The sequence below is a fragment of the Parasteatoda tepidariorum genome, chromosome 9 (assembly GCF_982258835.1).
Source record: "Parasteatoda tepidariorum strain Cologne lab strain chromosome 9, Ptep-v5.0, whole genome shotgun sequence".
Classification (NCBI taxonomy): Eukaryota; Metazoa; Arthropoda; class Arachnida; order Araneae; family Theridiidae; genus Parasteatoda; species Parasteatoda tepidariorum.
This window is the reverse complement of record NC_141763.1, coordinates 100,538,336-100,556,228: the sequence shown is the minus strand read 5'-3', so window position 1 is coordinate 100,556,228 and position 17,893 is coordinate 100,538,336. Positions and strand designations below refer to the sequence as shown.

The following is a 17,893-nucleotide window of genomic DNA, read 5'->3' as shown; positions in this document are numbered from 1 at the left end:
ACGTTTATACCTACTCTTTTCTTTTTTAAACCCCTTCGCTTTAACCGAGTTTTTTGGTTAGCCGTGGCCCACATGAACTTGGATAATCGGGACTCTACTGTACTTATCTCATTAAACTGCCACAATGGCAGAAGGCTAGTCATTTTAAAGCCGTTATGAACATACAATTTTAATTCAATCCAAGCATTTTGAAGGTAACCTGCCGTACTCGATACATGATGCTTTTATTATACAATGCGCCAAAAAGAAATACTGACCACCCTGAATGACTTTTGATCTCATGATAGGATCTTCACGTTCTAGGAATCCATTTTAATGATTCGAGGGAATGACGTCAAATATGCTAACTAATTAATGCAGACGATATTTTAAGTCACGAAATCAGACACAAAAATTTACTTTCTTTGAATAAACATACCTTTTTTTTTTCTTCGACGGATTCGGATTTTTGACCCCCCCAAAAGACCGAAATTCGGTAAATAGGGTTCCCATAATATGGTCAGGAGAGAGGACCAAAGTGTGGACCCCTGAATGTTAATTTTACCTTTTGTGTATTTCATGGTATCTTGAGAACTTTTTATGCGAATTGAAAAGTTTTTTGAGCACAATTACAAAATTCATTTATCCATGCATAATTCAATGTAAATTATAACTTTTGGCAAATATTTATTATTACTTTATTGGGCGATCGAAATGGGTTGCAGGTGGCGTAGAGCAGAACTCTTTTTCTATGGCAACACTTCACATGCTTTCCCCATTAGCGTGTGGAAAGTCATAGAGGAAGGAAGTACGTTAGTTTCTCTCTTGATTTTCATATAGATTAAAATCTTTTAACTTGAAAAACTATATTGAACAAAGTTCTAAAGAAAAGTATCACGGAAATTTTAGAAAATATTTTTATTAAGTAAAAAGGAAAAATATTAAGAAAAGGGAAAATATCGTAGTACGTTCCTATATAACTGAAAAGAGGAGGAGAAGGGCTAAAGGCATGAAACCGGTCTCTCCCCAGATGGCGTATTCGAGTGTTGCGATCGCGAATTTAAATAAGAGTTGAAAATATTTTGAGTTCATATTTTGGGCTTCCATCGAAAGGAAGGTATGTTTATTCAGAGGAAGTACATTTTTGTGTCTGATTTCTCAACTTGAAATAACTTCCTCACTCATTTATATTTGATTTCACCCCCTCGAACCATTCAGATTGGGTTCGTTCAAGAACGGGAAGATCCGATCATTAGATCAAAAGTTATTCACTGGGGTCCGTTCTTTTATGTGCGCACTGTACCTAAATAATTTTAAATATGCTTCAAACACCGTATTTGTTTAAAAGCATTGTTCATTAAACTTTTATGCGACATGGCGACTTTTAAGTTCCACAAATAATATATTGCCATATAGCACACATACGAAAAATATCCCAATGTCTGTCTCCGTAATATAATTTTCAAATTATCTGTACTAGTTAGCGGCAAATACGATTCTTTAACATCACCCATGGAACTATTTCGTTCGAAGCGCCCATTTTCTGAACAATGTTTGTTAATTCTCGATCAGTTTGTCTTTATATTAATTCAATGAGTCCTTAAACCAGTCAAAAAGCAAAGTATGAAATGTAGAATAAAAATTTCATAATGTGTTGATCTTTTCTTGGAAATTAAAATTTATACTATCAATATTTCATAAAATGAATTGAGAATAGTATTGACATATGTTTTGTGGTTTTGCTATATATACAGTCAAACTCCGCTATAGTGAACACGGTTTATAGTGAACTCCCGGATATAGTGAACGAAATGTTCGGTCCCATGCCTTGCTATACACGTATAATGTTATTTTTTGTGGATATAGTGAACCAAAAAAGTGAGAAAGTTGGATATAATGAACTTTTTTCTGTCTTCGACTGATTTTTTTTGGTATAATTTTGAAATTTCTACTTCAAAATAAATACATATACCAGTTTTTAAAACCATCTATAGCGTGGAATGTAGCGATAAGCACTTTTTCTTGTTTGCTTCTTTTATCTTTCCCATCCCTAAACACAGGGCCGTTTTATCCATTAGGCACTGTAGGCAACTGCCTAGGGGCCCCGCCACGTTCAGGGGCCCTGTGCTACAGAGAAAAAAATTGACAATGTTTCTTAAACAGTAAAAATTTAATTCGAAATTTCAATGACGATTGTCTTGCTCTGTACATTACATCGACGCTATTTTAGTACATTTCTGAACGCATTCCAAATTAGATATTAATATTATGGTAGTTAGTTCATATATAACGCAGTAATATAATCGCAAGCAATTTTATCGCGGTTATTTTAACGCCGACTAATCAGATGACTATACAGCAAGAGCAGCTTTGGCAAATGGTTACAACAGTTTTCAGAAAGCTTTGTTGGCGATGAGACTCAGACATCAGAAGCGATTCACGAGGCGAAATGTCTATTGAATGACTTGGCAAAAAAAGAAAATGCTGTAGTGGCCGTATTTTGGGCTGCCATACTAGATCGGATCAATTTTGTCAGCAAATTTTTACAAAAGAAAACAATTGAACTTCGAACGGCAGTCGATCTTTTAAAATCGCTTTTAGTTTCACAGAGAGAATTATTTGACGACTACGAGACTAAGGCAAATGAGAAAACTGATACTCAATACAGTGATGAGAATCAGCGTGTGCGAAAAAGGCATCACGATGACGGACCTGCAAAAGAAGTTGTGCTCAGAGGAAAAGAGAAATTAAAAGTTGATACATATTTGCCAGTACTAGACATGCTGTGTACAGAACTGTCGCGGCGCCTAGAAGCTTACCGGGAAATAAATGATCTGTTTGGGTTTCGAACAGATTTCTCGACAAAATCCGACGCTGAAATTAGACAGGCTTGCACAAAGTTTAAGGAACATTATTTCGAGGACATTGAGCCTAAGTTTATAGACGAAATGGTGCAGTATAAATACTTCATCTTACAATTAGAAGATGCCGGAAAAAAATTGTGCCTGCCGAAGAGTCTTACAAACTGATTATTGGTAACATGGCACAATCAACTTTCCCGAATGTAATGACAGCTTTGCAAATATATAGAAGTCTAATGATTACAAACGCCACTGCTGAACGAAACTTTTCCAAATTGAAATTAGTTAAAAACTGTCGTCGTTCAACTATGTCTCAAAACCGTTTAAATTCACAGGCCATAATGGCAATTGAAAATGATGTATTGGAAAAGGTAAACTTTCAGGATGTCTTGAACGATTTTGTAACAAAAAAAGTTAATATTTAAGCTTATTGTATGATTTTAATTAAATGCATATATTAATTACTTATATTCTTTTCGTTTGATTCAATATTTTTATTGAATAATGTGATAATATACCTATGTAGTAAAAAACAGCGTAATTATGAATAAAGTGTTATGTTAGCGAAAAAATATATTAGGAAGTTAGAAGACGGTAGGGGGGGGGGGGCCCGAGACGAGCACTGCCTAGGGGCCGCGACATGCATAAGCCGGCCCTGCCTAAACAAACCAAGCAGATGTTTCCAACCCAGGCAGATGATGCACCTGTAAGGTGTCAGTGGGAGCAATATGAATTTTCTGTCAGAGGGAATGAGTAATTATTCATTATTATTAGTCAAAGGGTTGGATACTAATATGTGTTGATAAGGCCCTCATTTCAACTCCTTTTTGCTCTTAGTCCAGTTTAAAAAAGCCTGCAAGCAAGTGTCTCAAATTTAACTATGGCGAGCAGTAAACGTAAAATGTTCTCCATTGATAAAATGGGCATAATTTGAAAATGGATGTAATCAAGATGATATTTGCAGAGAATATAAACTATCCAAATCTGCAGTTTGTAACTTATGGAGAGAAAAAAAGCAATTAACAATTTCTGCTCATCAAAAAAATTTATAAGGCAGAAAAAAGTTGAGAAAAGCAGATCACAAGGATGTTGAAGAAGCATTACTGAAGTGATTCAGCATTCGAAGAAGCCGCCAGTATCTGGACAAATGTCGATAAATTTGCTAAGCGATTTTATTAGACTACTTTTATGTGCTCGAATGGCAGGTTAGACAGGTTTAAAAAGCGGAATAACAGAAATCCAGGAAAAATTATCTGAAAGTGTTTCCATTATATGATGTTGAGGATTGCTCATCAGCTGAGGATTACTAATTTTTTTTTTATTACGCAGGACGAAAAGTAATAAAAAATAACACATTTTTTGCTACTACATAATATTTTTGAGTCATTTATTTCAATAATATGTAATAAAAGGGAGGAATTTGGGAACCACATGTTAAATTGCCCGCGTAACGGATATAGTGAACCGGAATTTCAGTCCCTTGAAAGTTCACTATGGCGGGGTTTGACTATATACAGTCTGACTTCTATATAACGAACTTCCATTTTACGAATTTCTCTATTTTGCGAATTTTTTCGTGGAACCAAGAACATTTTGGAAATTTCTTCGTTAAATAACTTCTAAATAGCGAAGTGAATTTTCTATTTAACGAATTTTTTTTAAGATCTACTTTCCCCATTTCCCAAAATATTTGAGAAAATTATTAACTCGTTAACGTATTTTATGGGGGAAATGACCTTGAACTGATTTTCGCATCCCCTTAACTTTTAGAGAAAGCAGTAAAATTCCTTTCCCTTTTTGTTTGCATTTCATACAGGAAATGCAATCCCACTAGAAAAGGGGGGAAAGGGTCAAATTCCTTGAATAGGAAATGAGCAGAGAAGATAAAAGGAATGGGTCATCAAAGTGTGTGGTCCCTGGTCCCTTATTGACATGTCCTATTATCTCCACATCCATTGTTCACTTCCTTTCTAGAAAAACTTTCAACTTTCTCGTTGCTCACTCGGTAGAGCTCCTGTTTTAAGATTGCTGATCAGAGTGCTGCTTGTTGCTTTTCTTACGGCTGCAAAATGTCGAAGCGAAAGTGCCTGACTATTAAAGAAAAAAATTACAAGATAAAGGTGCATCAATTGCCATTTTAATTATTTCTAGTATCCATGAATTTAAAACCTATTCTACGTTGTGTAAGTATTTCAAAAGATGATTTTCTATTTAACGAATTTTCCATATAACGAATTTTTTTTCGGGATTTAGCGACTTCGTTAAATAGAGGTCCGACTGTATATATATATATATATATATATATATATATATATATATATATATATATATATATATATAGAGGAGAAGGTGTAAATATGGGCACCCCTTCCTAGTAGCTATGGGAGGTACTGAAGACTGGCGGCAAGGACTGTATATGGCGCCAGTTGCTAATATAAGATTGTACAGAGCAGTTAAAACCATTTTTTCAAGTAGTGTGGATGCAGCGTGAGTTATTGTGCAAATTGGTGTTTATTCTGGACTGCAAACTTTTGAGAGGTATGTGAAATTGTTTTCTTTTCATGTACTTATGTTCAGTTAAAAATAATTTGACAGTGATATCCGGAAAGCGGAGATCTTAAGCTATTTTTTGACGCACACCTTAAGTCACGCACGCTTTTAGGTTACTTGTGATAGTGGCCATCCTTCTTAGGTGGGGTTGGTGTAAATATGGGCCCCCATTTAAAGGGTGCCCATAATTACACCAACTTTTTTTTAGTGGAGTTTAGCACGTCAGGCTCCAGTTATGCCAATTGATAAGGCAGCTGAAATACCTCAATGTTCCCCGGGAACTTCAAGTGCAATTTCTCCGTTCGACATATCTCCTGTTCCCAACATTAAGAAGATAACCACTACTCGTGGACGCAAAGCAGCAAGGTCCAGCCTCATCACCGGATTACCATACAAGGATTAGTTGACCAAGACGTTTGACAAGTGCTCTCAAGAAGACGTCCTTGAGTTTTCCCGGGGTAAGAGACCGGCCAGAGGGCAGGGTGGGAAGACGAAAGGCCTTCAAAAAAAGAAAATTCGGCCCACGCAACGATACGATTCATCATCAGACTCGATGACCCTCCTCTTATCTACAGCGATGATGATACGAATCTGATAAATGTCAACGGTGGGGGTAAACCAGACTCAAGCGATGCAACTTGCAGTTTTTGTGATGGAAAGTTCTCTGAAGACACTCGAGGAGAGGTGTGGGTAAGATGCGTTATGTGCCAAATGTGGGCACTGTGCCCGGGGGTGAAAGAGCCAGTTATGTTTGCGATTTCTGTAAATAATTTTTTTTCCTGTTATAAATAAATTCTCTACCATTTTGTATTGTTTTATCCTGTTTTTAAACTATTTTTGGTGACTTTTTTGAAGAGGGCCCATATTTACACCCCATTTTTTCTGGTGCTTTTTTAAAAGATTTTTGAAAATCGTCGTTTTTGAAATGAAATAATTGATGTTAATCATTGTTTTGCCTTCTCGCATTTAGAAAACTTGTTATAGTTGTTAATGAAAGATAAAAATCTAGAAATTTTCAAATTGAAAGTAACTTTATCCAAAAAACAAAAGAGGGTGCCCATATTTACACCTTTTCCTCTATATATATATATATATATTAGAATAATTATTATGCATGGTTAGCTAAGTTCCTATCTATTATGTAAGCTTATTATTATTTTTCTTCAGTTTTTATGGAGAAGATGCGCGGCTTGAAAGAAATAAAAAGGGTGTGGATAAATTCCATCAGAAGCCTTATAACACACACAAAGTAAACAATCGCAAACATAAAAATAATCAGAAACTTTAATTAATTTATTTATAAATGCGGTTTACATTTCAGTATTTTCTAATGAATATTAAGAAATAAAACAAATGCAAAAGTTTTTTTGGTACAATTTCTGCTTTTAAAATATCAGTTACGTATCAAATCACAACGGATCTTTATAGTGCCAAATTAAAAAATTTATGAAAAATTCAAAAATAACATTAAATATTGAAAGAAAAAATGTTATTCAAAGGGTAAAATAGACATTATTTTTTTAGACAGAAAAGTTTAAACCATTTTAGATATTTTTGAACGATATGTTAAAAAAAAGGGTTAAATATAATAGTTTATCATTGCAAAATTTAGAATTGTAGAACATTTCGAAATAAACGATTCAATAGTAAACAAGTGTTTTTTTGGAAATAAGATGGAATAAATTCAAATAAGAGAGTGCTCATGAGACATAACAGGGTTCATACTTTTGTCCTCAATGCAACGTCTTATCAGACAGACAAAAGTAGAATATAGTTTGTCTAAAGTAAGAACTTCTCCAGCAATTCGTCTGGACCTGTGGCGGTGACTATAGTAACGAGGTGTAACTACTTCAAGCAGGGGTGTGGGGTCATTGCTTAGTACAGGTTTTGGCTCTTGTCGGGAAGAGAAAGATATAAAAATTGTTTTCTCCGGTCTATTTGTGTTAGAGTGAAGAGAAGTTAATTTCCTGAAATACGCTATTCTTGTTTCCATAACTGTAGACGGCTTCAGACTTTGTGGCGGGAGGAGTTCTTACCGTAGACAAACTATAAGAAACTGTATAGGTCAGCTTTCATGAGAACTCCAGACATCCGTTTTGCGTTGCGGTGGGTACTATGGTGACGAGGAAAAGTCACTTCGAATAGGGGTGTGGGGTGAATAGTTTTGTCTTAATCTTGGCGTAAGCGAACCGACCGGCACCTTCTTTCTTCAATTTCACCCCCATTAGAGATGTGCTCTCGATTGTTGCCTCAACGAACAGCCTCAGACTTTTAGTCTGAAGGAGTTCTCCTCAAAACAGCACAAGTAGTTTAATAATTTAAACAAGAGATTAGTTTTTATCAATTAGTTCCTAGTAATACCACGTGTTAAGCTGTGGTTTTCGTACTGTGGAATATGTTGAACAAACTAGTAACTCTCTTAACCCTTTGCCTGTGGAATATATTTGAAAAAAAATACGTGTTAAAAAAAGGGTGAAATTTTTTTTCTTTTGTTCGTTATTACCAAAAAAAAAACCTTTAAATTTTTTTTTTTTTAAAAAAAAACTAAATATTAAACAAAATAACTCCCCTGTTTAATATTTTCACATATAAGAGAAATGTTACAATAAATTTTGTTCAAATTACAGAAAAATAAATAAAATTACAAAATAATTTCCAATATTAAAATAATAAACTAATAGTACAATATAATATTTAGTATAAACCGTCTCGAGATTCTTCTGCGTGTGTCATTCCTCATTTTCAAGGCCAAATCAACTGAAAAATGCTTTTTCTCATATAAAATTCGGAACTTATATCAGAGTTTCTCAGCTACGAAGGAGATTCTTCCAAACAAAGACTATTAAACGAGACTTTCATCAATTATGAATAAAAAAGACATGTAACTCCTTATTTCAATGAGAAATGAACTGACCAAATAACAAAAAATCAAGCTTATCTTCATTTTCAATCTAGAATTCATCAGTTTCCCAGTTACAAAATAAATGACTTACTTTTCTGCCAAAGGCGCCTACAATGACTGAACAAATAAATAAAAAAACCATATGAACCTTATTTTAAATTTGAAGCTCAGAGTTTCAAAGCTGCATAGATAATGAACATTTTTACAGACAAAAAGGCGTCCACGTCAGACTTTCATCCATTATAAATACAAGAGACTTGTGCATCCCTTATCATTTTAACATCAGCTTTCTTTGGACTTTTAAAATAAAAATCTTATGACTGTGCCCAAATTCATTTATAATTTTAATTTTTTAAGATCATGGCAAAATTCAAGAATTAAAAATTGAGGCGACGTTAATTTCATTCTCAGTTACAAGTTATTCGCTAGAAAAACTCAATTTGAAGTCAGGACCTCTGCTAGCATTGTGTAATTATCTGTTTATATATTTTCAAATGGGCACAAGAAACTCTTATCTATGTAACAAACCTTGTCATCCTTCTCTTTTGTATGAAACATAAATAAAAATGTATCAAAAAATATGAATTAATATAATATTGTTAAAATCAGAATATTTATTCAGATTAGTCAGCATTTATTCTCCTTCCATAATGGCTTAGATTACATTAATTTCAAACTCGAAATACATTGAAAATTTAAAATCCTAATTGAACATACTATTACTAAATTGTTTAATAAAGCCTTTTCTTTGTACGGATAAAAAAAAATTTTTTTTAAAAACATTAGTCAAAATTATAAAACACACGGACAGAGAACAGGTCCACTTGCTCAGCTCCCATTTATTAAACTATCTTCGGTAAAAGGTTTTTAAAGAATAAAATAATGTATAATTTAAAAATTAAGAGCTTTAAACCTGTCCACCACGATAAGGTGGGACCTGTTTGAGGGACCCCCACCCGTTCAGGTTATTTTTTTTAGACGCTCCGAATATTTCTTAAAACAAAACGTGATATTTTTAACAATCCTCTTTTTTTTTACAGATAGATTTTTTTTTCTTTTATTCTAATTAATATTGCGCCTTTCTATGTAAATTTTTCAATATGGGTTTTCACACATTTCAATGGTTAATAATAATTAAAAACAATACTTATAAAATCTTATACTACATCTTAGGTTACTATCAAAATTAAAAAGCTTATTTTTTAAAAAAATCTTTTCTAAACTTCGGGTTTTATAAGGGTCCACAAGGCTTTGCTTATTGAAAAATCTTCTATTCTAGGCATATCAAAAAATTCAAAGAAACAACCTGGAAGTCCGCAATAGCTGCTAGTTATTGTAAAAGAGGAAACTCAGAAAATTTCTCAAAGATTACTATTAATAAAAAATATATCTATTAAGTTTTAGAATGCTTTAATAAAGTTTGAATTTCACCCCAAAATATGAAAAAAGGATTATTCAGAAAAAAACCTTAATATTACTCAAAATAATTTTATGTGACTTGTGAATAACTCCTTGAGATATGAACTGACCAAATAAAAAGCTTACCTTCATTTGGAATTCTGATTTCATAATTTTACCAGCAGAAAATTAAATAAATCTTTAGCTAAAGGCTCCCCCACAAGAGACCCTCTTCAATTATGAGGACAAAAGCGTGTGGCTTTGTATATTCCCTCATTTGAATGGTAAAATGAACTGAACAAATAAAAAAAAAATCGTACGTACCAGATTTTAAACTTGGAGCTCATCAGAGTTTCGAAGGTGCAAAGGAATTAAACATTTTTACAGAAAAATCAATCCTATCACCGTACCAATTTCATTCATTAATTAAATTTTCTAAGCTAATTAGGTTTTCCGAACTGTAAAAGTAACTGACCTACTGAATTAACAAAATTCAAGCTGGAAAAATTCAGGCAATGGTAATTTCATTCATAGTAAGAAGTGCTTGCGAGAAAAACTTAAGCCAAGACATCCCTTAGTATTGTGTACTTATCTGCTAATATCTGTCAAATGGACACAAGAAATTGTTAAATATGCAACAAACCTGTCATCCTTCACTTTTGTATAAAACATTAATAGAAATGTATCAAAAAATATGAATTAATATAATATTGTTAAAATCAGATTATTTATTCAGATTAGTCAGCATTTATTCTCTTTCCATAATTTATTCTCCTTCCATAAATAAAAAGCTTACCTTCATTTGGAATTCTGATTTCATAAGTTTACCAGCTGAAAATTAAATAACTCTTTAGCTAAAGGCCCCCTGAGGACCCCCTCTTCAATTATGACGACAAAGACGTGTGGCTTTGTGTATTTCCTCATTTGAATGGTAAAATGAACTGAACAAATAAAAAAAAATTGTACGTACCAGATTTTAAATTTGGAGTTCATCAGAGTTTCCCAGCTGCAAAGGAATTAAACATTTTTAAAGAAAAATCGATCCTATCACCGTGGCCAATTTCATTCATTGATTAAATTTTCTAAGCTCATTAGGTCTTCCGAACTGAAAAAGTAACTGACCTACTGAATTAACAAAATTCAAGCAGGAGAAATTCAGGCAATGCTAATTTAATTCCTAGTAAAAAGTGTTTGCTAGAAAAACTTAAGTCAAGACATCCCTTAGCATTGTGTACTTATCTGCTAATATTCTGTCAAATGGACACAAGAAAAAGTTTTAAGTATGCAACAAACCTAGTCATCCTTCTCTTTTGAATGAAACATAAATACAAATGTATAAAAAAATATGAATTAATATAATATTGTTAAAATCAGAATATTTACTCAGCATTTATTCTCCTTCCATATATTCTTCTTTCATAAATAAAAAGCTTACCTTCATTTGGAATTCTGATTTCATAAGTTTACCAGCTGAAAATTAAATAACTCTTTAGCTAAAGGCCCCCAGAGGAGACCCTCTTCAATTATGACGACAAAGGCGTGTGGCTTTGTGTGTGTTTCCTCATTTTAATGGTAAAATGAACTGAACAAATAATAAAAATTCGTACGTACCAGATTTTAAATTTGGAGCTCATCAGAATTTCTCCGCAGCAAAGGAATTCAACATTTTTACAGAAATATCAATCCTATCACCGTGCCCAATTTCATTCATCATTTAATTTTCTAAGCTCATTATGTTTTCCGAACTGTAAAAGTAACTGACCTACTGAATGAACAAAATTCAAGCAGGAAAAATTCAGGCAATGCTAATTTCATTCATAGTAAGAAGTGTTTGCTAGAAAAACATAAGTCAAGACATCCCTTAGCATTGTGTACTTATCTGCTAATATTCTGTCAAATGGACACAAGAAATTGTTAAATATGCAACAAACCTTGTCATCCTTCTCTTTTGTATGAAATATAAATACAAATGTAAAAAAATATTAATTAATACAATATTGTTAAAATCAGAATATTTATTCAGATTAGTCACTATTTATTCTCCTTCCATAATGGCTTAGATTACATTAATTTCAAACTCGAAATACATTGAAAATTTAAAATCCTACTTGAACATACTATTACTAAATTGTCCAGTAAGTGATTTCGTTATAAATGTGAAATCATTTAATCTAGTAAAAAAAAAAAAAAATACATAACTCTTATTTTACCAGAATGTAGTAATGAACTTGCTTAGAAAATGCCTTACAAGTATACTTACAGAGTTTTATCCTAGCCTTTATTTTTAAAATTTCTTCATCTTGAGAATGGTTTAAATTAAAATGTGCTACTATTATTATTAAAAGAGTGTTCTTTACTGAAATAAAAACTCATATATATTTAAAAACATAAAATGTCTTTTAATTCAGATTTGATTTTGTTTATTCTAGCTTATTTTCACTAGAAATGGTCACATGCAGCAATTTACTAATAAATAAGTGGGGGTGTATAATGAGGCCTTTTCTCTGTACGGATAAAAAAAAATTAAATTTAAGAAATCAGTCTGAATTATAAAACAAACACACAGACAGAGAACAGGCCTACTTAGGTCCACTTGGTCAGCTCCCATTTATTAAATTATCTTATTTAAAAATGTTTTTTAAAGAATAAAATCATGTATAATTTTAAAAAAATGAGAGCTTTAAACCCCTCCACCACGATAAGGTGAGACCTGTTGGAGGGGCCCCCCACCCGTCCAGGTAATTTGCCTTAGACGCACCGAATATTTCTTAAAACAAAACGTGATATTTTTTATAATCCTCTTAATTTAGAGATAGATTTTTTTCTTTGATTCTAATTAATATTGCGCCTTTCTATGTAAATTTTTCAATATGGGTTTTCACACATTTCAATGGTTATAATAATTAAATACAATACTCACAAAATCTTATACTACATCTTAGGTTAGTATCAAAATTAAAAAGCTCATTTTTTTAAAAAATCTTTTCTAAACTTCTGGTATCAAAAGGGTCCACAAGGCTTTTCTTATTGAAAAATTTTCTATTCTGGGCATATTAAAAATTCAAAGAAACAACTTGGAAGTCCGCAATAGCTGCTAGTTATTGTAAAATAGGAATCTCAGAACCTTTTCTCAAAATTTACTATTAATATAAAATATATCTATTACGTTTTAGAATTCTTCAACAAAGTTTGAATTTCACACCAAAATATGAAAAGGGGTTATTCAGAAAAAAACCTTATTATTACTCAAATTAATATTATGTGTCTTGAGAATAACTCCTTATTGCAATGAGAAATGAACTGACCAAATAAAAAGTTTACCTTCATTTGGAATTCTGATTTCATAAGTTTACCAGCTGAAAATTAAATAACTCTTTAGCTACAGGCCCCCCACAGGAGATCCTCTTCAATTATGACGACAAAGGCGAGTGGCTTTGTGTGTATTTCCTCATTTTAATGGTAAAATGAACTGAACAAATAATAAAAATTCGTACGTACCAGATTTTAAATTTGGAGCTCAGAGATTCCCAGCTGCAAAGGAATTAAACATTTTTACAGAAGAATCAATCCTATCACCGTGCCCTATTTCATTCATCGATTAAATTTTCTAAGCTCATTAGGTCTTCCGAACTGAAAAAGTAACTGACCTACTGAATGAACAAAATTCAAGCAGGAAAAATTCAGGCAATGCTAATTTCATTCTTAGTAAGAAGTGTTTGCTAGAAAAACATAAGTCAAGACATCCCTTAGCATTGCGTACTTATCTGCTAATATTCTGTCAAAAGGACACAAGAAATTGTTAAATATGCAAGAAACCTTGTCATCCTTCTCTTTTGTATGAAACATAAATACAAATGTATAAAAAAATATGAATTAATATAATATTGTTAAAATCAGAATATTTACTCAGCATTTATTCTCCTTCCATAATTTTTTCTCCTTCCATATATTCTTCTTTCATAAATAAAAAGCTTACCTTCATTTGGAATTCTGATTTCATAAGTTTACCAGCTGAAAATTAAATAACTCTTTAGCTAAAGGCCCCCAGAGGAGACCCTCTTCAATTATGACGACAAAGGCGTGCGGCTTTGTGTGTATTTCCTCATTTTAATGGTAAAATGAACTGAACATATAATAAAAATTCGTACGTACCAGATTTTAAATTTGGAGCTCAGAGATTCCCAGCTGCAAAGGAATTAAACATTTTTACAGAAGTATCAATCCTATCACCGTGCCCTATTCCATTCATCGATTAAATTTTCTAAGCTCATTAGGTCTTCCGAACTGTAAAAGTAACTGACCTACTGAATGAACAAAATTCAAGCAGGAAAAATTCAGGCAATGCTAATTTCATTTTTAGTAAGAAGTGTTTGCTAGAAAAACTTAAGTCAAGACATCCCTTAGCATTGCGTTCTTATCTGCTAATATTCTGTCAAAAGGACACAAGAAATTGTTAAATATGCAAGAAACCTTGTCATCCTTCTCTTTTGTATGAAACATAAATACAAATGTATAAAAAAATATGAATTAATATAATATTGTTAAAATCAGAATATTTACTCAGCATTTATTCTCCTTCCATAATTTTTTCTCCTTCCATATATTCTTCTTTCATAAATAAAAAGCTTACCTTCATTTGGAATTCTGATTTCATAAGTTTACCAGCTGAAAATTAAATAACTCTTTAGCTAAAGGCCCCCAGAGGAGACCCTCTTCAATTATGACGACAAAGGCGTGCGGCTTTGTGTGTATTTCCTCATTTTAATGGTAAAATGAACAGAACAAATAATAAAAATTCGTACGTACCAGATTTTAAATTTGGAGCTCAGAGATTCCCAGCTGCAAAGGAATTAAACATTTTTACAGAAGTATCAATCCTATCACCGTGCCCTATTCCATTCATCGATTAAATTTTCTAAGCTTATTAGGTCTTCCGAACTGTAAAAGTAACTGACCTACTGAATGAACAAAATTCAAGCAGGAAAAATTCAGGCAATGCTAATTTCATTTTTAGTAAGAAGTGTTTGCTAGAAAAACTTAAGTCAAGACATCCCTTAGCATTGCGTTCTTATCTGCTAATATTCTGTCAAAAGGACACAAGAAATTGTTAAATATGCAAGAAACCTTGTCATCCTTCTCTTTTGTATGAAACATAAATACAAATGTATAAAAAAATATGAATTAATATAATATTGTTAAAATCAGAATATTTACTCAGCATTTATTCTCCTTCCATAATTTTTTCTCCTTCCATATATTCTTCTTTCATAAATAAAAAGCTTACCTTCATTTGGAATTCTGATTTCATAAGTTTACCAGCTGAAAATTAAATAACTCTTTAGCTAAAGGCCCCCAGAGGAGACCCTCTTCAATTATGACGACAAAGGCGTGTGGCTTTGTGTGTAATTCCTCATTTTAATGGTAAAATGAACTGAACAAATAATAAAAATTCGTACGTACCAGATTTTAAATTTGGAGCTCATCAGAATTTCTCCGCAGCAAAGGAATTCAACATTTTTACAGAAATATCAATCGTATCACCGTGCCCAATTTCATTCATCGATTAAATTTTCTAAGCTCATTATGTTTTCCGAACTGTAAAAGTAACTGACCTACTGAATGAACATAATTCAAGCAGGAAAAATTCAGGCAATGCTAATTTCATTCTTAGTAAGAAGTGTTTGCTAGAAAAACATAAGTCAAGACATCCCTTAGCATTGTGTACTTATCTGCTTATATTCTGTCAAATGGGCACAAGAAATTGTTAAATATGCAACAAAACTTGTCATCCTTCTCTTCTGTATGAAACATAAATACAAATGTATAAAAAAAATATTAATTAATATAATATTGTTAAATTCAGAATATTTATTCAGATTAGTCACTATTTATTCTCCTTCCATAATGGCTTAGATAACATTAATTTCAAACTCGAAATACATTGTAAATTTAAAATCCTACTTGAACATACTATTACTAAATTGTCCAGTAAGTGATTTCGTTATAAATGTGAAATCATTTAATCTAGTAAAAAAAAAAAAAAAATACATAACTCTTATTTTACCAGAATTTAGTAATGAACTTGCTTAGAAAATGCCTTACAAGTATACTTACAGAGTTTTATCCTAGCCTTTATTTTTGAAATTTCTTCATCTTGAGAATGGTTTAAATTAAAATGTGCTACTATTATTATTAAAAGAGTGTTCTTTACTGAAATAAAAACTCATATATATTTAAAAACATAAAATGTCTTTTAATTCAGATTTGATTTTGTTTATTCTAGCTTATTTTCACTAGAAATGGTCACATGCAGCAATTTACTAATAAATAAGTGGGGGTGTATAATGAGGCCTTTTCTTTGTACGGATAAAAAAAAAAATTTAAAAAAATCAGTCTGAATTATAAAACAAACACACGGACAGAGAACAGGCCTACTTAGGTCCACTTGGTCAGCTCCCATTTATTAAATTATCTTCTTTAAAAGATTTTTAAAGAATAAAATAATGTATAATTTAAAAAAATGAGAGCTTTAAACCCCTCCACCACGATAAGGTGGGACCTGTTGGAGGGGCCCCCCATCCGTCCAGGTAATTTGCCTTAGACGCACCGAATATTTCTTAAAACAAAACGTGATATTTCTTATAATCCTCTTATTTTACAGATAGATTTTTCTTTGATTCTAATTAATATTGCGCCTTTCTATGTAAATTTTTCAATATGGGTTTTCACGCATTTCAATGGTTATAATAATTAAATACAATACTCACAAAATCTTATACTACATCTTAGGTTAGTATCAAAATAAAAAAGCTCATTTTTTTAAAAAAATTTTCTATACTTCTGGTATTAAAAGGGTCCACAAGGCTTTTCTTATTGAAAAATTTTCTACTCAAGGCATATTAAAAATTCAAAGAAACAACTTGAAAGTCCGCAATAGCTGCTAGTTATTGTAAAAGAGGAATCTCAGAACCTTTTCTCAAAATTTACTATTAATATAAAATATATCTATTATGTTTTAGAATGCTTCAATAAAGTTTGAATTTCACATCAAAATATGAAAAGGGGTTATTCAGAAAAAAAAAACTTATTATTACTCAAAATAATATTATGTGACTTGAGAATAACTCCTTATTGCAATGAGAAATGAACTGACCAAATAAAAAGCTTACCTTCATTTGGAATTCCGATTTCATAAGTTTACCAGCTGAAAATTAAATAACTCTTTAGCTACAGGCCCCCCACAGGAGATCCTCTTCAATTATGACGACAAAGGCGAGTGGCTTTGTGTGTATTTCCTCATTTTAATGGTAAAATGAACTGAACAAATAATAAAAATTCGTACGTACCAGATTTTAAATTTGGAGCTCAGAGAATCCCAGCTGCAAAGGAATTAAACATTTTTACAGAAGAATCAATCCTATCACCGTGCCCTATTTCATTCATCGATTAAATTTTCTAAGCTCATTAGGTCTTCCGAACTGTAAAAGTAACTGACCTACTGAATGAACAAAATTCAAGCAGGAAAAATTCAGGCAATGCTAATTTCATTTTTAGTAAGAAGTGTTTGCTAGAAAAACTTAAGTCAAGACATCCCTTAGCATTGCGTTCTTATCTGCTAATATTCTGTCAAAAGGACACAAGAAATTGTTAAATATGCAAGAAACCTTGTCATCCTTCTCTTTTGTATGAAACATAAATACAAATGTATAAAAAAATATGAATTAATATAATATTGTTAAAATCAGAATATTTACTCATCATTTATTCTCCTTCCATAATTTTTTCTCCTTCCATATATTCTTCTTTCATAAATAAAAAGCTTACCTTCATTTGGAATTCTGATTTCATAAGTTTACCAGCTGAAAATTAAATAACTCTTTAGCTAAAGGCCCCCAGAGGAGACCCTCTTCAATTATGACGACAAAGGCGTGTGGCTTTGTGTGTAATTCCTCATTTTAATGGTAAAATGAACTGAACAAATAATAAAAATTCGTACGTACCAGATTTTAAATTTGGAGCTCATCAGAATTTCTCCGCAGCAAAGGAATTCAACATTTTTACAGAAATATCAATCGTATCACCGTGCCCAATTTCATTCATCGATTAAATTTTCTAAGCTCATTATGTTTTCCGAACTGTAAAAGTAACTGACCTACTGAATGAACATAATTCAAGCAGGAAAAATTCAGGCAATGCTAATTTC

At 31.9% G+C, this 17,893-nt stretch overlaps 1 long non-coding RNA gene across 1 annotated transcript; it reads right to left on the bottom strand.

Moving 5' to 3' along the window:
* Window positions 1-7,941: 7,941 nt before the first annotated feature.
* LOC139426654 (uncharacterized) lies at window positions 7,942-17,055 on the bottom strand. The gene is made up of 2 exons (XR_015429458.1): window positions 13,667-17,055; window positions 7,942-13,011 (listed from the first exon to the last, which is right to left on the bottom strand). It is a non-coding gene; the product is annotated as an uncharacterized LOC139426654 (long non-coding RNA).
* Between the last annotated feature and the right edge of the window lie 838 nt (window positions 17,056-17,893).